Genomic DNA, 20,729 nt, shown 5'->3' on the forward strand with positions numbered 1-20,729 from the left:
AAGATGTTTCATGACTTGAATGGATCTCTCTGAAACAAAGATGATGATTGACTCAAACCCGTAAGGGAAATGAGTTCAAACAAAAATCCAGGATGTGGCTAATATGCCTAAGCCCAACACCATATTTGGAAGGGAAGTGTGAGAAGTCACATGGTAAGGCAGCCATGTCAGTCTCCTTTTTTACTCTTTAAGTTCTGTCTGCCGAAAGACAGAACAGCGGCAGCAGCAGAGAGAATTGCAACATCTACCTCTACCTTAAAACTGGAGGCTTTAACATCATAAGGTCTCCAAGCCTGTTCCTTTTCAAGTCCGCCAATACAGCAAACTGATCTCCTGGTAATAAGACTACAAGTAACCAATTTTGTGACCTGCGGAAAGTCCATCTCTTCGAGAGAATCCTGCAACAACTCTGGCATGCAACTTGGGCTAGTGAATTCACCCGGCTACACTTCAGAGTGAAGATGTCTTCATCAGGCCTGCAACATGTGTTTTCCAAGATGAGCCAATCATGTCAACTATTCCTTTCGTTTACAACTTGTAAATGTTCATTATTTTCCTTAACTGTACTTTCCGTGTGTGTGTGTGTGTTCGTGTGCGTGAGTGAGTGTGTGTGAGTGTGTGTGAGTGAGTGCCATAGCATTAGATTTTCAGGGTCAGCATCTTCAGCCAGAAGGGCCGAGTGGATGATTTATATCAGCCTCCTTCTGAGGCCCCCAGCATCACAGATGCCAGTCTTCAGCCAATTCGATTCACTCAATGTGATATCAAGAAACAGCTGAAGACACTGGGTCCCGCAAAGACAGCGGGCACGTGAATATTCCGGCAATAGTACTGAACACTTATGCTCCAGAGCTAGCTGCGCATCAAGCCAAACTTTTCCAGTGCAGCTACAACACTGGCATCTACCCGGCTATGTGGAAAATTGCCCAGATATGTCCTGTCCACAAAAAGCAGGACAAATCCAACCTGGCCAATTACAGCCCCATCAGTCTACTCTAGATCATCATCAAAGTGATGGAAGGTGTCGTTGACCGTGCTATCAAGTGCACTTATTCAGCACTAACCTGCTCAACGATGCTCAATGCGGGTTCTGCCAGGGTCTCTCAGCTCCTGACTTCATTACAGCCTTGGTCTAAACATGGATTAAAGAGCAGACTCAAGGGCGAGGTAAGTGTCACTGCCATTGACATCAAGGCAGAATTTAACGAAGTGTGGCATCAAGGAGCCCTGGCAAAACTGGAGTCAATGGGATTCAGGGGGTAAACTCTCCAATGGGTGGAGTCATATCTCACACAAAGGAAGATGGTTGTGGTTATTGGAGCTCAATAATCTCAGTCCCAGGACATCACTGCAGGAGTTCCTCAGGGTAGTGTCCTAGGCTCAGCCATCTTCAACTGCTTCATCGATGACTTTCCTTCCATCATAAAGTCAGAAGTCGGGATGTTCACTGATGATTTCACAAAGTTCAGTACCATTTGCGACTCCTCTGATACCCAGTCTGTGTCCAAGATGGAATCTAATTAAGTCCCCTTGAAATTCAATGGCATTACCATTGCTGAATCTCCCACTATCAACATCCTGGGGGTTCCCATTGCCCAGAAACTAAACTGGACTAGCCATTAAAATACTGTGGCTACAAGAGCCGGTCGGAGGCTGGGAATTCTCTGGCAAATAACTCACCTCCTGACTCTCCAAAGCCTGTCTGCCATCTACAAGGCACAAGTCAGGATGCTTGATTGGCACTCCATCCACCACCTTAAACATTCACTCTATCCACCACCAACACACAGTGGCAGCAGTATGTATCATCTACAAGATGCACTGCAGCAACTCATCAAGGCTCCTTTGTCAGCACCTTCCAAACACGTGACCTCTACCACCTAAAAGGACAAGGGCATCAGGCGCATGGGAACACCATCACCTGCAAGTTCCCCTCAAAGCCCCTCACCATCCTGACTTGGAAATATATTGCCGTTCTTTCACTGTTGCTGGGTTAAAACCCTGGAACTCTCTTCCTAACAGCACTGTGGGTGTACCTGCACTGTATGGACTGTAGCAGCTAAAGAAGGTGGCTCACCACCACCTTCTCGGGGGAAATTAGGGATTGGCAATAAATGCTGTCCTCGCCAGCGACGTCCACATCCCATAAAAAGAATACATTAAAAATAATCCTCTTTATTTAAACCCATAAAAAGCTTGCTGGTAATTATTCAAATTGTCCACACACCTGGGTTAAGAAGCACACACATCTTCCTTTTCAAAAGCATAATGGACAATCAGGAAGGAAACAGAGGTTTCAGTATTTCTCTGCCACCCCACTGCACCACTCACCACCCCCCCATCCATCCGTAACACCATCTATTCCTTTCCCTTTCAAATGCTTGTCTAGCTTCCCCTTGAATACATCTGTGGTGGCGAGTTCCACATTCTCACCACTCTTTCGATAAAGAAGTTTCAAAGCTCCCATTTCGGGGCAGTTACAAAACTCCCCAAGAATGGGGATTCTCATTGGACCAAGATATGATTGGGGGATTCGGAAGGGAATATGCTGGTCCACATGTGACTCCAGACCCACAGCAATGTGGTTGAGTCTTAACTACCCGCTGAAATGGTGTGGCAAGCCACTCAGTTCAAGGGTAATTAGGGATGGGTAACATATGTTGCCTTGCCAAAGACACTCGCATCCCATGAAAGAATCAATGTTAAAAAAAATTATCGGAGATCCAGCGAGTTGGACCCTGAATCTATCAGAGATCCAATGAGCTGGGCACTGAATCTATCAGAGACAGATTCCATTAGAATCCATTGGAATCGGTTTTGAATCTATTAGAATCCAATGAGATGTGCCATGATATTACTGGAGAATAACTGAGGGGGATCGTAGAACCTAGCCACTTGTGACAAACACTTACTGCTATTGCCCGGGAGAACCCCACCACTCCGTGCTTAGATGCTGATTAGGCAGGCCCAAATATTATAGGATTGATTCCTGTAGAGGGTTGACAAAAGAGACAAAGAAGGAGCAGAATTACTAGCATAGGGAGGGCAGTCTATATTGAAAGGTAAAAGATTTCACCAGTCCCAGTAAGCCTAGGTCAAAGATCAAGGTCCATATGGCTGGGGTGGATGATCGATCCCCAATATCTCCCCGAGGACTGCAAGTATAGATAATATCAGAGATTGAATGGTTGTGATTTTCTGGGTGCTCTGGGCGATGGGGAATTTGAGACAGAGAATGTGATGGACACTTGGATTCACAGGCTCTGAGTCAGAGAAATGCTTCAAACAACCAGTTGGGAGAGGAATAATAACTCCTCCCCACTGGACGTTAATTTAGCTCACCACCCATTGTAATCAGCTTGCTCAATTCCAAGCTCTGGGCAGGCGGACAGTTCAAGAGTCAGTCAGAAGTTTTGGACAGTAGATATTTGTTCTGTTCTGCCCTGTTTTCCCCTTTTTATGGCATTATCACTCGGGTTTCCAGCAGTGGAATGGCACTGCCTGTAGGAACAGGAGCAGCAGGAGGATCAATGAAGGGGTATGAGGTTGTTCAGTAGGGTCAGGTGTGCATGGTGTTCAACTGCTCGTACCTGATACCCTCACATACCCAGACATAGATGAGCACAAGTTGCTTTGGCTGCTGGTTTGTGCAGAGTGTTGAATAGCCCATATCTCAAATACCAAAGGTCTGCTTGGCATTGGACAATGCCTCAGAATCACCAAATCATAGCGTGCCACAGAATAATAGATTCTTACAGCTCAGGAAGAGATCATTTGGCCCATTGTGCCTGTTCTGGCTCTTCGAAAGGGCAATCCAATTAGTCCCAGTCCCCTGCTCTTTATCCATATGTACCAATTCTTCCGCATCAATGATTTATCCAAACTGTGTACATAAGGTTTGAATCATAAAAGTAAGCAGTTGATCTGTACCATCTGTTGTAAACACATCTTCTACTAATGTGCAGCATAGAACATAATGAGTAAACCCTGGTACACAGAATCACAGAGTTTTTACAGCACAGTAGGAGGTCATTCGGCCCATCATGTCTGCACCTGCTCTCTGAATAAGCATTTCACCTAGTGCTATTCTCCTGCCTTCTCCCCATAACCCTGCACATTCTTCCTTTTCATTTAACAGTCTAATTCCCTTTTGAATGCTTCAGTTGAATCTGCTTCCACCATACACTCAGGCAGTGCATTCCAGACCCTAACCACTCACTGTGTGAAAAAGATTTTTCTCATATCATTTTCCCCTCTTTTACCAACTACCTTAAACCTGTGCCCTCTGGTTCTTGATCCTTCTGCCAATGGGAACAGATTCTCCTTATCTACCCTGTCCAGGTCCCTCATGATTTTGAACACTTCTATCAAATCTCCTCTCAGCCTTCTTTTCTCCAAGGAAAACGATCCCAACTTCTCCAATCTATCTTCATAACAGATATTTCCCACCCGTGGAATCATTCTCGTAAATCTCTTCTGCACTCTCTTCAATGCCTTTGCATCCTTCTTAAAATGCAGTGCCCAGAGCTGTACGCAGTACTCCAGCTGAGGTCCAACCAGTGTCTCATACAAGCCAGGGACTCTACCCCAGATATGCAAGCAGTGAGACTACCCTGGGTACAGTCAGTGAGTATACTCTGGATACAGTCAGTCCATCAACCCTAGCTACACAGTCAGCAAGTCTACCTCAAGTACACAGTCAGTGAGTATACTCTGGATACAGTCAGTCCATCAACCCTAGCTACACAGTCAGCAAGTCTACCTCAAGTACACAGTCAGTGAGTATACTCTGGGTACACAGTAAGTGAGTCTGCCCCGGGTACACAGTCAGTGAGTCTACTTCTAATATACAGGCACGAGTTTACCCTGGAGGCACATTCAGTGAGTGTACTCCAAGTACATAGTCAGGGTGTCTAACCCAGGTACACAGTCAGTGAGTATAACCCAGGTGCACAGCATTTATCCTTGTAAAGATTCTCCTTTCTACTTTTCAATGTACCTTTTATTTTCACTTACATGCAAATATCTCTCCCTAGTGAAAAGGCACACTGTACACCAGCCAGGTTCTTTACCTGGATATGCAAATAATTCTTGTTATTTATCTAAATATCCATCAATACATTAATTCTCAGCTGACTTTAACTATTTACATGAAGTGTTTTGTACCTGCCATGGAGGAAATGTTGATTATAACTCCTCCTGCACCACCAGTCTTTTTACTCATGTAATTAAGTCCCAGGTAGGTTCCTCTGATCATACTGACCTGCAATACAAGCAACATAATGTGAGCAAATACGGGTAGCAGAACAGTATAGGTACCTACAGTCATGGAGTACAATCGGAATTCAGGTTACAGGCACAGACTTCAGGCATGAGTGGAGTCACAAAGTACAGGCACAAGAGTAAATTCATAGTGTACTTGGCTAAGCTTGTAGGCACAAGAGTACAAATGCTCATACTTACCAAGTTTATATCCACACATCTCTCCCAGTTTTTCTCATCACCTATCCCAGCATTGTTGCAAACAATGTCCAACTGCAGGAAATTTTCAACTGTTTTCTTGAATGCATCTACAAGAAAAAAGGCAACTTAATATCCAAACGTATCAGAGCCCAGACTTTTCGACGGGCCTGTCTTGGTGTCATGGTCTTTGGGTCTGTGGCCTTGGGGAGGTTGTGGGAGGAAGGGAAGAATTCAACTTGTGAGGAAGTGTCAGGAAGATATAATAATTTCCATAATGTTATTGGAATTTATTGCAAAGTAGAGTAATAGTGGGATCTGTGTGTGTGTCTGTGTGTCTGTGTGACTTAATTGAATTAAAGGCAGCTGGTCTGAAGGCTGTGATGTATCAGATGATAAGCTAAGTTTGAAATGTTAAATAGGTAAACACGGGGGATGTTTTAGAGTGTAAGAGGTAACGGGAACATTTGCATTTTAAATACACCAGACTAGCTTGAATTCAAAGGAGGGGTGAAATGTTTCACCTAGCCAGGAGAGGTTAAGAAACAGTGTGTTTATTTTTCCCAAAGATTGCTGGTAAAATTATGCTATGAGGGATTTTTATCATTAGAGGTAAAGTCCAAAGATATAGTGAAATAATGGGAATTTGCATTCAAAGGGGATAATATGTATAAAAGAGAGAAGCTGTGTGTAAGGGTAGACATTGTAAGATCTAAAACAGGTGTGAAAAGCCTCAAGCTGTCTACGAGAACTGAAGTTAAGAAAACTCACTTTGAATTGGATTGCCCAGGGTATCGTGTTCTTTGCCTGGGTCTTTTAAAATCCATGTGTCTTACTGTTGCCTTAATGAAAGTGTAACTGGGAATTAGATTAACTAGGGGATTTAGAAGTTATCACAGTAGTAATTTGTAGATCTATGTGAGTGCTTAAAATCATTTCATCTATTAATAAAGATTTAATTTAGTTTTGTAAGAAACCTATAAGACTCGGTGGTCTTATTACTACTGAATTCAAGGCACGCATCTCAAAATTCCTACAAATTGCAAAACAGTTGTGGCAGTTGTTTCAAGTTTCCCTTTCGAATTTGAGCAGCTCAACATTTACCATCGGCTGTGCCATAACAAAGTTGGGGGCTCTTTGCAGGGTATATTTGAGATTCCTTGATTGGTTTAGAGTTGGTGAACCTTAAGATTATGAGTATGAGAAGCACTTTGAATTCACGAGTTGCTGTGGGGGATTTTTAAGCGGTGAGACTGCAATATGGCTTTGGCAGTTGAAGTTATAACTTTGGCTGGTTTACAAAAGGTAACTGAAGTTAAGTTAATGGATTTGGCAGAGAAGTTACAATTGGGATTAGTTGCAGTGGTAAGGAAAACAGATATAATCAAAGGTACAGCACAGCATTTAAAGTTGGAAGTGATACCTGACACTGGTGAGTCACAGCTGGAGGTAGTGTGACTTCAGTTAGAAATGAAGAAGCTTGAACTTGAACAAGAAAAGAAAATTTTAAAAAACTTGAGCTAGAGGCAGCAGAAAAAGAAAGGGCGGAGAAAGAAAAAGAAAAGGAAAGAGAAAGGGCAATTCAAAGGGAGCAAGCAGAAAGGCAGGAGAAAGAAAAGAAGCTGGAACCGGAACTCCAGACAAGAGAAAAGGATAAAGAAAGAGAGGCAAAGGAAAAAGAGGAGGAATGAGAAAGGGAATACCAGCTTAAAAGGCCGGCAGTTAAAAAAGAGATCTCAGATTCTGAGGAAAGTTCTGATGATGACAAAACCTTTAACCTAAAACCCAGTGGGGAGATGTTTAAATTTCTACAAGCTCTTCCAAATTTTGAGGAAAGAGATGTTGAAGCATTCTTTATCTCATTTGAGAAGATAGCTAAACAGATGAAATGGCCACAGGAAAACCGGACATCGTTGTTACAATCTAGGTTGGCGGGTAGAGTGCATGAGGTATATGCTTCACTGTCAGAAGAAATGTCAATGAACTACGATGTGGTAAAAAAGGCAATTTTGAGTGCATATGAGTTGGTTCCTGAGGCATACAGGCAGAAATTTAGAAATATGAGAAAACAGCCTTGGCAAACATATACTGAGTTTGAAAGAGTAAAACAAAGCAATTTTGACCGGTGGGGGCTCTTAGAATAAAGTTAACATAAGGGAAGTAGAGTTAAGACATGGCGGGGCAGCTCAATCAAGTGAAATGCATGTCTTGTAATATGTGCGAAGTCATGGACGCTACCAGTGTCCTAGCTGACTACATGTGCGGGAAGTGCTGTCAGCTGCAGAAACTTAAGCTCCGGGTTTCAGATCTCGAGTGGCAGCTGGAGCCGCTGTGGCGCATCCGCGAAGCTGAGCGCTTCGTGGATGGCACGTTCAGAGAGGTAGTCACACCGCACCTTGGAGACAGAGAGGGAATGGGTGACCACCAGGCAGTCCAAGAGAAGTAGGCAGGTAGTGCAAGAGTCCCCTGGGGTCCCACTCACCAATCAGTTTTCCATTTTGGAAGCTGGTGAGGGCGCTGGTTCCGCAGAGGAGCGCCCAAGTTTGTAGCATCATGAGCGGCTCGGCTGTACAGGGGGGCAAGGAAGAAGAAAGGATGAGCTATAGTGACAGGGGGTTCATTGGCTAGGGGAACAGACAGGCGTTTCTGTGACCATAGACGCGACTCTAAGATGATATGTTGCCTCCCTGGTGCCAGGGTCAAGGATGTCACAGAGCAGGTGCAGGTCATTCTTCTGGAGGAGGGTGATCAGCCAGAGGTCATGGTCCACATTGGTACCAATGACTTAGGTAGGAAGGGGGATGTGGTCCTGCAATCAGAATTTAGGGAGTTAGGAAGAAAATTAGCAAGCAGGACCTCGAACGTAGTAATCTCCGGATTTCTCCCAGTGCCGCATGCCATTGAGTACAGAAATAGGAGGATAAGGCAGATGAATGTGTGGCTGGAAGGATGGTGCAGGAGGAAGAGATTTAGATTCTTGGGACATTGGGACTGGCTCTGGGAGAGATGGCACCTGTACAAGCCAGACGGGTTGCACCTGAACAGAGCTGGGACTGAGTTCCTTGCTAGTTGCTGTTGGGAGGGCTCTAAACTAACTCAGCAGGGGTGTGGGAACCAAGAAAAAATATTAGAGAGGAATACTAGGGTGCACAAAATACTGGGAGGGACAGATAGCACTAATATAGAGAATAGTAAGTTAATAGGTAATGTCAGGGTAAGGGAGAAAGTAGCAAAATCGAAATCAGGAGAAATTACTATGCATGAATGTGAATGCATGGAGTACAGTAAATAGGATTGGGGAGTTACAGGCGCAGATTGCCATGTGGAAATATGATGTTGTGGCGATAACAGAGACCTGGCTCAAGGAAGGGCAGAATTGGGTTTAAATATTCCTGGGTACAGGATGTTCAGAAGAGATAGGAAAGGAAGGAAAGGAGGAAAGGTGGCAGTATTGGTTAAGGAGAGTGTTGCAGTTCTGGAGAAAGAGGATGTCCCAGAGGGTTCAAGGGCAGTATCAAGTTGGCTAGAGCTAAGGAACAAAAAGGGTGCAATTACATTGCTCAGTGCAGTGTATAGGCCGCCAAATAGTAAGAAGGATATAGAAAAACAAATCTGCAGGGAAATTACAGATAGATGCAGGCATTATAGAGTAGTTATAATGGGGGACTTTAATTACCCGAATGTAGACTGGGACAGTGGTGGTGTAAAGGATGGAGAAGGGCAAAAGTTCCTAGATTGTGTTCAGGTGAATTTTCTACAGCAGTATATGTGTCCAATCCAACAAGAAAAGATGCACTGTTGGACCAGGTTCTTGGAAATGAGGTGGGCCAAGTAGATCAAGTGTCAGTGGGGGGACACTTAGGAGACAGTGATCATTGTATTGTACATTTTAGGATGATGATAGAAAAGGACTATAGGCAAACCAGAGTAAGAATAATTAACTGGACAAGAGCTGACTTCGATGGGGCAAGAACGGAGCTGGGCCAGATAGACTGGAACGAAAGATTGGCAGGAAAAACTGTAGCTGAACAATGGGCTACCTTCAAAAAAGAATAGGTTCGGGCACAATCAAGGCGTATTCCATCGAAAGGAAAAGATAGGACAAACAAATCTAGAGCTCCCTGGATGGAAAAGGAGATTGGAGAAAAAGAAATTAAGATAAAGAAGAAAAAGTGCGCTTATGACAGGTGTCAGGTAGAAAATACAATTGAGAACCAAGAGGAATACAGAAGGTTCAGAGGGAGGTAAAAAAACTATATTAGAGAAGTGAAGAGGGATTATGAGAAAAGACTGTCAACCATCACCAAAGTCTTCTATAGGCATATAAATAGTAAAAGGGTGATAAAATGAGTAGGGCTGATTAGGGACCTAGAAGTGAATTTACACATGGACGAAGGAGCCATGGCTGAGGTAGTAAATGAATACTTTGCATCCATCTTTAACAAGGAGGTAGATGCTACCCAGGCCATGGTGACAGACGAGGAAACTCTGTCACTAGAAGGGTTCAAAATTGATAAGGAGGAAGTGTTGAATAGACTGTTGGTACTTAAAGTTGACAAGGCGCTGGGACCGGATGAGATGCATCCAAGGCTGTTCAAGGAAGTGAGAATAGAAATTGCAGGGGCACTGGCCACAATCTTTCAGTCTTCCCTAAACTCAGAGGAGGTGCCAGAGGACTGGAGAATTGCAAACATTACACTCTTGTTCAAAAAAGGTTGTAAGGATAAGCCCAGCAATTAAGAACCAGTCAGTTTAACTTCAGTGGTGGGCAAGATTCTAGAAACAATTATTCTGGATAGAATTAGTAGTCACATGGAAAAATATGGGTTGATAAGAAAGAGCCAGCATGGATTTCTGAAGGAGAAATCATGTTTAACCAACTTGCTGGAGTTTTTTGAAGAGGTAACAGAAAAGGTCAATGAGGGTAATGCCGTTGATGTGGTGTACATGGACTTTGAAAAGGCATTTGGCACAGTGCCACACAACCAACTTGTGAGAAAAGTTATTTCTCATGGAATAAAAGGGACAGTAGCAACACGGATGCAAAATTGGCTGAAAAACAGGAAGCAGAGAGTAATGGTCAATGGATATTTTTCGGGCTCGAGGAAGGTTTGTAATGGAATTCCCCTGGGTTCGGTATTGGGACCCTTGCTTTTCTAGATATATATTAATGATCTAGATCTTGGTGTGCAGAAGACAATTTCAAAGTTTGCAGATGATACAAAGCTGAAGAGTGTTATGAACTGTGAGGAGGACGGTGTGGAACTTCAAGAGGACATCGACAAGTTGGTGGAGTGGGCAGATAGGTGGCAGATGAAGTTCAATGCAGAGAAGTGTGAGGTAATGCATTTTGCTAGGAAGAACATGGACAGGCAATATTAAATAAGGGGTGAAATTTTGAAGTGGGTGCAGGAGCAGAACGACTTTGGTGTATATGTGCATAGATCATTGAAGGTGGCAGGACAAATGGAGAGAGCAGTTAATAAAGCATATAGGGGAGAGTTTTTCCTATGGCAGACGGGCTGGGCGGGAGCGGGCGGGAGCAGGCGCAGAGCCGATCGCCGCCCGCAATCAGGTGCGCACCACCATTTTACGCGGATGGGCCAATTAAGATTCCTCAGCGCTACCTGTGCGGGCGCGGGGAGGAGGGAGAGTTGGGGCATGCGCTCTTTCGCGAGCGCTGCAATCTCCCTGAAGCACGGAGCTGCCTCAGGGAGATTGAATGAATTATAAAAGTTTTTAAAAAATCAAGTAAAAGCTTATTTAAACATGTCCCCTCATGTGACAGTATTACATGAGCTGGGACACGTTTGTGAAGTTTGGGAAAATTATTTAATTATTTTGTAAAACCTTCAGGAAACCTCATCCCGCCCGTGGATGAGGTTTCCTGAAAAACGCAAAGGCCGCTTGGGCTCTTCGCCTGCCCCCCCCACCTCCGCCAACCTTAAGGTTGGACGGGCAGCATTCTTAACAAGTTTAATTACTTCTTTAATGGCCTTAATAGGCCGTTGACAGTTCAGCAGGCGCACAGCCACCTCCACGTGCACCCACCAAACACAATATCAAAATGACAAGTGGCGACATTGGGATGCACGCCCGACATCATCGCACATCATTTTATGCATCAGTGTGTCGGGCCCGCCCCCGCACACCGACGGCAATATTCTGCCCGTAGTATCCTGGGCATTATTAATAGGGGCATAGAGTACAAGAGCAGGGAGGTTATGCTGAATTTATATAAGACACTTATTAGACCTCAGCTGGAATATTGTGTACAGTTCTGGGCACCATATATAGTAGGAAGGATGTGAACACATTGGAGATAGTGCAGAAGAGGTTTACAAGAATGGTCCCAGGGATACAAACTTGAGCTACGAGGATAGATTGGAGAGGTTGGGACTGTTCTCCTTGGAGAGAAGAAGGCTGAGAGGAGATTTGATAGAGATGTTCAAAGTCATGAGGCAGAGTAGATAGGGAGAAGATGTTCCCACTCGTAAAAGGATCAAGAACGAGAGGGCACAGATTTAAAGTGATTTTCAAAAGTAGCAAATGCGACGTGAGAAAAAATGTTTTCACACAATGAGTGGTTTGGGACTGGAATGCGCTGCCTGGAAGTGTGGTGGAGGCAGGTTCAATCGGGGCATTCCACAGGACATTTGATGATTATTTGAATAGAAACAATGTGCAAGGGTATGGGGGAAAAGGCAGGGCAATGGCACTAGGTCATAATGCTCATTTGGAGAGCCGATGCAGACACGATGGGCCGAATGGCCTCCTTCTGCGCCGTTAAGATTCTGTGATTCTGTGGTTCTGGATACGGGCATTAAAGGTATAGGCGACATATGCAGCTCTTAGGGAAGTAATTCTTTTGGAAGAATTTAAAGATTCAATTCTTTCGGTAGTGAGAACTCATGTGGAGGAACAGAGGGTTCTAACAGTAAGACAAGCAGCAGAGATAGCTGATGATTATGAGTTAGTTCATAGAGCTAAACCTTTTTGGTCACTCTTAAATCAGAAAAGGGTAGAAAGTGGGAAGGTGAAAGGAAGATGGGTAGTCAGGGAAGAAAAGAAGTAGGTGGAAATTCACTGCAAGTTTTTTCTCAGAATAAAAAGGATGGTGCTGAGGGTAGAAGTGACAGTCAAAAATTGAGGTGTTTTTATTGTAATAAAGTTGGACACATGAAGTCAGTGTGTCGGAAATAGCAGGAAAAATCTGTTGGGATTATTAGGGTGCAAAAAAGTTCTGGAAGTAAAAGTACTGTGGGTTCTGAGGTTCAGGCACAGGAAAAGCCAGTGGTGTGTGTGTACAGATAAAACAGGAAGAATCGGTGAAAAGTAAAGAAGTGGGAATGTGTTCACAATTTACCCAAGAGAATCCTGAGGAGCAGATTGCAGAAATGCTTAAAGATTTTCTGTATGAAAGGAAAGTCTTTCCATGTGTACCGGGTAGATTAGGTAAAGATGGTAAAATTTTAAGAGACACAGGGGCTAGTCAATCCTTAATGTTGTGGGATAGTGACATTTGTTGTTCACAGGGGGTATTGCAGGAGCAGATGATAATAAGTGGGGTTCATGGAGATGCTAAACCTATTCCATTGTGGAAGGTAAATTTAAACAGTAAGTGGAAAACAGGTGAGGTGATTGTTGGAGTAGAGGAAAAATTGCCCATTGCAGGGGTTCAATTTATCGTGGGTACTAATATAGCTGGATCACATGATGTGAGTGTTGCCTATGGTCATTGGAGAAGTGTTTTCAACAGAAGTGTTGCAGAGAGGGCATCCTGGATTGTTTCTAGATTGTGTGATAATGAGATCACAGGCTTTTAGGTTGAAACAAGAAGAACAGGAAGTTCAAAGGCAGAGAGAAGGTGTGGAAGTCCAATTAGCTGGCAGTGTGTTTGATAAGGTTGTTCAGGAAGGAAGACTGGAAGACAATGCAACTAAGGTGTTTAACTGAAGACATTTAGTGGAGTTACAGAAAAAGGATTCGCAAATAAAACAGCTTACTCAGAAACAGAGGCAAAATGTATTCCAGAATGTTATTACCTTAAGGGTAATGTTTTAATGGGAAAATGGAGGCCTTATCATACTTCAGCAAATGAAAGCTGGAGGGAGGTGCATCAGATTGTAATGCCATTTGGATATGGAAATGAGATTCTAAGGATCGCTCATGAAATTCCAAGGAGGGGGACATTTAGGAATTAGAAAAACACAGGCGAAAATACAAAAACATTTTATTGGCCCGGATTGCATAGTGATGTAGTCAAATTCTGTAGAACATGTCATACATGTCAGGTGATAGGGAAACCACAGGCAGTGATTAAGCCGGCACCTTTAATTCCCATTCCAGCATTTGAGGAACCTTTTACTAGGGTCATGATTGAATGTGTAGGAACCTTCCCAAGACAAAAAGTGGAAATCAGTACTTACTGACAATAATGGATGAGTCTCCCAAGTTTCCTGAAGCAATACCTTTGCAAAATATTACAACAAAGAAAATTGTGGAAGAGTTAACTAAATTTTTTACAAGCTATGGTTTACCTAAGGAAATACAATCAGATCTGGGTTCAATTTTCATGTCACAGTTGTTTAAGGAAGAAATGAACAGTTTGGGGATAAAACAATTTAAGTCAACAGCTTATCATCCTGAGTTACAAGGGGCTTTGGAAAGATGGCATCAAACTCTTAAAACTATGATGAGAGCGTATAGTCAGGACTATCCACAGTATTGGAATAGGGGCATTCCATTCTTGTCATTTGCTATTAGAGACTCTCCTAATGCATCGACTGGTCTTAGTACTTTTGAACTAGTTTATGGTCATGAGGTAAGGGGACCACTGAAATTGATTCATGAGAAATTGGTGGGACAAAATTCAGAAACTACTCTCCTGGATTATGTATCAAATTTCAGAAAAAGATTGGATAGAGCATGTGAGTTGGCTAGGGAACAGTTAAAGGTATCACAGCAAGTGATGAAAGTGAAGGCAGACAGAAAAGCTATAGCTCATAGTTTTGCTGCTGGAGAGAAAGTGTTAGTCCTGTTACCAGTACTGGGTGACTCGTTAAAGGCAAGGTTTAGTGGGCCTTAGTGAAAAGAAGCTGAATGAAGTGAACTATTTAATAAATACTCCAGATAGAAGAAAGAAGCAGAGGGTGTGTCATGTAAATATGCTTAAAAAGTACTTTGACAGGGAAGAGGATCAAAAGGACGTGTTAGTGGCGGTAGATAATGAGAAAGAAGTAGAAATGCAGGATTCTGAAAATGATTTTCCTCTAATCAAATTGGACAAAGAGGGAGTATTTGAAAATTTAAATGTAATATTGAATTACCTTCCAGACAAGTGTCAAAGTGATTTGGAGAGGCTATTGCGGTCACACAAAGACCACTTTGGATTTCATGGGAACAATCCGGCTTAATGATGAATCCTGCCCATACCTTTCATTTGGTCATCAGATGTCACATCACAAGGGGTGAACATGGTTTGCTGAGCACCATACACAGAAATGTAGGCTTTGACTCAAGGTCAGCTGCAATGTTAATGTCTAAAAGGCTGACCTGAAAGAGGCAATCAAAATCCTGTTAACTCTTACGTCAGAGAGAGAATTGGTCAATGCTGTTGTGGAGTTAGTTAATACCCAGTTAATGGTTCTCCAGGGTCAGTTAATGGTTAGTCAGCGGTGTTACAGAGTTAGTTAATGGCTAATCAATGTGTGAGGGTGTTAGCTACATAGTGTTACATTAGTTTACAGCACAGAAACAGGGTGTTTGACGAACAGACCCATGTTAGTGATAATGAAGCACATGAGCCTCCTCCCACCCATTTTCATCTCACCCCAATCAACATATCCTTTTCTTTTGCTGTAGAAAGAGGCATACCGTTGAAGCTTTTCATCTTTCGCTCTGATTGGCCGAGGCATTGCCAATCAGAGTCCACTTGTCAACCAATCGGCACCCTCTCCTCATGCAGTATAAATTGCTGTTCCCTTTGAAATTTGGTATTCTTGCAAATCTGTCCTGATGAGTGGAAGATGAAAAGCTTCAAAAGTATCTCTCTTTTTTGAGCAATACTCAGGTTCTATATTACCAAGCGACTATTCATATCCTTATCCTTTCTCTCTCATGTGCTTATCTAGCTTCCCCTTAAATGTGTCCATAATATTCCCCTCAACCACTCCATGTAGTGGCAAGATTCAAATTCTCACCACTCTCTTGGTAAAGGCTTTCCCTGAAGTCCCTATTAGATTTGTTAAAGTCTTTCGTACATTTAGGACCCCTAGTTCTGGTCTCCTTCACAAGTGAAAAAAGTTTCTCCACAACTATCTCAGGAATCAAGTGATACGGAGAGTGGGCAAGAAAATGGAGTTGGGGCAGAAAAGCAACCATGGTTGTACTGAATGGGGGAGCAGGCTCAAGGGGCCATATTGTCTATTCCTTCTTTTTAATGTTCTTATGAACCTTTGCATAATCTAAAAGGCCCCTAGCAGGAACCCTTCAGCTTTCTCTTTTCTAGAGAGAAGAGCTCCAGCTGTTTTAATCCATCCTGATTGTGATAACCTTTTGGTGTCATTTTTGTGAATCTTTTTCGCACCTTCTCCAGTGCCTCTGTATCCTTCTTATAAAATGGAGACCAGAACTGTTTGCGGTACCCCACGCGGGATCTATACAAGTTTAACATAACTTCTCTGCTTTTCAATTCTTTCCCTCTGGAAATGAATCCTAGTGGATTATTTGCTTTTATGTGGCCTTATTAATCAGGGTGGCTACTTTTAGTGATTTGTCTATCAGTACCCCAGATCACTTTGCTCCTCTACACCCCGGTCAGACTTATTATCCAAATTAATGGTCAATCAATGATGTTACAGAGCCAGTTTTTTTTTATTCGTTCATGGGATGTGGGCGTCGCTGAGTAGGCCAGCATTTATTGCCCATCCCTAAATGGCCTTGAGAAGGTGGTGGTGAGCTGCCTTCATGAGCCGCTGCAGTCCGCGTGGTGTAGGTACATCCACAGTACTGTTAGAGAAAGAGTTCCAGGAATTTGACCCAGTGACAGTGAAGGAATGGCAATATATTTCCATGTTAGGATGGGAGTGGCTTGGAGGGGAACTTCCAGGTGGTGGTGTTTCCATGTGTCTGCTGCCCTTGTCCTTCTAGATGGTTGTGATCGTGGGTTTGGAAGGTGCTGTATAAGGAGGCTTGGTGAGTTCCTGCAGTGCATCTTGTAGATGGTACACACTGCTACCACTGTACCTTGGTGGTGGATGGAGTGAACGTTTGTAGAGGGGGTGGAGGGGGTGCCAATCAAGTGGGCTGCTTTGTCCTGGATGGTGCCAAGCTTCTTGAGTTTTGTTGGAGCTGTACTCATCCAGGCAAGTGGAGCGGATTCCATCACACTCCTGATTTTGCCTTGTAGCTGGCGGACAGGCTTTGGGGAGTCAAGATGTGAGCTACTTGCCTCAGAATTCCTAGCCTCCGATCTGGTCTTGTAGCCACAGTATTTATATGGCTAGCCCAGTTCAGTTTCTGGTCAATGGTAACCCCCCAGGATGTTGAGCAATAGTAATGCCATTGAATGTCAAGGGGTGATAGTTAGATTCTCTCTTGTTGGAGATGGTCATTGCCTGGCACTTGTGTGGTGCGAACCATACTTGCCACTTGTCAGCCCAAACCTGGACATTGTCCAGGTCTTGCTGCATTAGGATACAGACTGCTACAGCATCTGAGGAGTCGCGAATGGTGCTGAACATTGTGAAATCATCAGCGAACACCCCCACTTCTGACTTTTTGATGGAAGGAAGATCATTGATGAAGCAGCTGAAGATGGTTGGGCTTGGGACACTACCCTGAGGAACTCCTGCAGTGATGTCCTGGAACTGAGATGATTGACCGCCAACAACCCCAACCATCTTCCTTTGCGCTAGGTTTGACTCCAAGCAGTGGAGAATTTTCCGCCGATTCCCATTGACTCCAATTTTGCTAGAGCTCCTTGATGCCACACTCGGTCAAATGCTGCCTTGGTGTCAAGGCCAGACACTCTCAGCTCATCGTCTTCAACACCACAGCCCAAACCCTTGATCTCTAATGCCAAAAAAGACAAGATGTATGGGAAAACCACCACCTACAAGATCCCCTCCAAGTCATACACAATCCTAACTTAGAACTATATTGCCGTTCCTTCATTAACTCCCTTCCTAACAGCACTGTTGGTGTACCTGCACCAGGCAGACTGCAAAGATTCAAGATGTCTCACCAACATCTTCTCACGAGCAATTAAGAATGGGCAATAAATGCTGCCCTTGGCAACAATGCCCTCATCCCATGAATGAATTTTAAAAAAAATCTGTTCCCTCAAACTTTCCCTCAAGTAGGAGGGAGTCGGAAAGAATAATCAAACATGACTCTGAATGTGAAAGCTTTGCTGTCTATGTGGTGATTCTCCCTCAGGATGTCTTTAATTGTCTTTATTTGATGCCCTTGCTGTCCAGCTCATTCAAGAGCGAAGAACTGTGAGGGGACATAGACAGCATTGATGCGTCATACCTCGCAAATGCAGCAATTCAGAAGGGAGGGGAAATTGAGCAAAGGAGTTAGTCACCTGAATGTTTGATACTCATGAATCAAGTGTGATCATTTAAATTGTGCATGAGGTGTAGTTACCCAATGCTAACAGCAGAGGGCAGTCCCACCCACAGACAACAGTCACATACAGGTTGTCATACAAAGGCTGTCACTTAGTAACCATGGGGTGTTTAATAAAGAGGGAAAAAAGCCTCGGGTTACCTTAGCACCATTTTTCAGCAGTATTTCTGCAAAAGCTTTACTGAGCCCTTGAGCTGCTCCAGTTATTAAGGCAACTTTTCCTGCTAGTGACATTGCAAAGCTTACGGTAGAACCATAGAATCATAGAACACTACAGCACAGAAAACAGGCCATTCGGCCCTTCTAGTCTGTGCCGAAATATTATTCCGCTAGTCGCACTGACCTGCACCTAGTCCATAACCCTCCAGACCTCTCCCATCCATGTATCTATCTAATTTATTCTTAAAACTTAAGAGTGAGCCCGCATTTACCACGTCAGATGGTAGCTCGTTCCACACTCTCACCACTCTCTGAGTGAAGAAATTCCCCCTAATGTTCCCCCTAAACCTTTCCCCTTTCACCCTAAAGCCATGTCCTCTCGTGTTTATTTCTCCTAATCTAAGTGGAAAGAGCCTACTCGCATTTACTCTGTCTATACCCCTCACAATTTTGTGAACAAAATTTACGGTATTCAGTTCTATGGAATACTTCTCATCGTCTTATCAAAACCAATCTAGGAAAAGTCCAAAAGACAGTAAACAGTCACAAATGGCTTTAATTGGTTCTTATGTCCGTGCAGATCCTTCTCTCAGAAACAGCTAGAATACAGGACAGTCAGTAATGGCTCAGGGTGTACATAACACAGCTTGGCCCAGTGGTAACAGCATTACCTATGTGCCTATCCAAATCCCACTCCAGAACTTAAACATGTTTTATGCAGTACTGAGGGAACGCTTCACTGAAGCAGGGGCAGTTCTGAGGAATCGGTGCACTGTCAGGAAGGCAGTACTGAAGGAATGCTGTATCCTTACGGGTGTCATCCTTTAGAAGAAACCTGTCTGGCTCGGAGTAATTACAACAACAAGCAGCAAACTGGATCGGCACCCCATCCATCACCTTAAACATTCACTCCCTACACCAGTGGCACATAGTGTCTGCAGCATGTAACATCTTCAAGATGTACTGCAGAAACCCACCAAGGACTCTTCCACAGCACTTCTCAAACCCGTGGCCTTCACCACAATAAAGGACAGTAACAACGAACACATGGGAACACCACAGCCTCCAAGTTCTCCTCCAACCAGCACTAAATGTACTATATGAGAACTTTGCGTCTGTCTTTACCAAGGAAGAAGACGCCAGTTGAGCTACTGGATGGGCTAATAATTAATAAAACCCGACTGTCCTTAAAGTTGATAAGTCACTGGGGCCGGATACAATGCAAGGGAAGTAAGGGAAGAAATTGCAGGCGTCCTGGCTATAATCTTCCAATCCTCCTGAGATATAGGGGCGATGGCATATGACTGGAAAATTGAAATTGTTACACGCTTGTTCAAACAAGGGTGTAAGGATAAACCCAGCAACGACAGACAGTTAATTTAACCTGGGTGATGGGAAAGCTGATAGAAACAATAATCCGATACAAAATTAACAGTCACTCGGACAGCTAAGAAATGAATTAAGAAAAGCCAGTAAAGATTTGTTAAAGGCGAATTGTGTTTAACTACTTGATTGAGGTTTTTGATGAGGTAATAGAGAGGCTTGATGAGAGTAATGCAGTTGATGTGGGAGATATGGACTTCCAAAGGAATCTAATAGAGAGTCGGGAAAGCTGAAGCCCATGGAATAAAAAGGACGGGGGCAGCAATGGGCACAAAGTTGGCTGAGTGACAGGAAACGGAGGGTAGTGGTGAACAGTGGTTTTTGGATTGGAGGAAGGTACCAGGTTCCCCAAGGGTCAGTGTGAGGACCATTGCTTCCCTTGATATATATTAATGACCTAGACTTGGATGCACAAGGCACAATTTCAAAATTTGCAGATGACACAAAACTTGATGCATTGTAAACAGTGAGGCCGATAGTGGGAGGGCATCAATAGACTGGCGGAATAAGCGGACACTCGGCAGATGAAACTCAATGTATAGCAGTGCGAAGTGATACATTTTGGTAGGAAGAATTAGGAGAGGTAATATTAAATAAAGGCTACAATTCTAAAGGGGTTGCAGGACAGAGGGACCTGGGAGTGTATGTCACAAATTGTTGAAGGTGGCTAGTCAGGTTGAGAAAGTGGTTAAAAAGTCATACGGGATCCTAGACTTTATAAATAGAGGCATAGAGTACAAAAGCAAGAAAGTTATATAATGAATCTAAAACACTGGTTTGGCCTTAACCGAAGTATTGTGTCCAATTCTGGTCACCACACTTTAGGGAGGATGTGAAGGCTTTAGAGAGGGTGCAGAAAATATTTACGAGAATGGTTCCGGGGATGAGGAACTTCAGTTGCGTGGATAAATTGGAGAAGTCAGGATTGTCCTCTTTAGAGGAACTAGGATGAGGGGAGATTTAACTGGTGATTAAAATCATGAGGGATCTAAGAGAAACAGCCCCCATTGGCGGAAAGGTCAAAAACCAAAAGACGGCTATTTAAGGTAATTAGCAAAAGGACAAAAGGCAACATGAGGAAGAACCTTTTT

General features: G+C 43.6%; 1 protein-coding gene and 1 pseudogene across 2 annotated transcripts in view; both read right to left on the reverse strand.

Moving 5' to 3' along the window:
- LOC144686007 (15-hydroxyprostaglandin dehydrogenase [NAD(+)]-like) overlaps positions 1–20,729 on the reverse strand; it is a 121,827-nt gene that overhangs the window by 56,821 nt on the left and 44,277 nt on the right. The window lies entirely within an intron of this gene.
- The window catches only part of LOC144685308 (15-hydroxyprostaglandin dehydrogenase [NAD(+)]-like), a 28,442-nt pseudogene that overhangs the window by 4,401 nt on the left and 3,312 nt on the right, over positions 1–20,729 (reverse strand). The window contains exons 2-7 of the transcript XR_013577706.1: positions 18,719–18,769; positions 18,238–18,338; positions 14,896–15,015; positions 5,464–5,570; positions 5,167–5,263; positions 2,913–2,989 (exon numbers count right to left, since the gene is read on the reverse strand). The product of XR_013577706.1 is annotated as a 15-hydroxyprostaglandin dehydrogenase [NAD(+)]-like (transcript). The remainder of the gene's footprint in view (positions 1–2,912; positions 2,990–5,166; positions 5,264–5,463; positions 5,571–14,895; positions 15,016–18,237; positions 18,339–18,718; positions 18,770–20,729) is intronic.

This window comes from Cetorhinus maximus, chromosome 10 (assembly GCF_964194155.1).
Source record: "Cetorhinus maximus chromosome 10, sCetMax3.hap1.1, whole genome shotgun sequence".
In the NCBI taxonomy this organism is placed as follows: domain Eukaryota; kingdom Metazoa; phylum Chordata; class Chondrichthyes; order Lamniformes; family Cetorhinidae; genus Cetorhinus; species Cetorhinus maximus.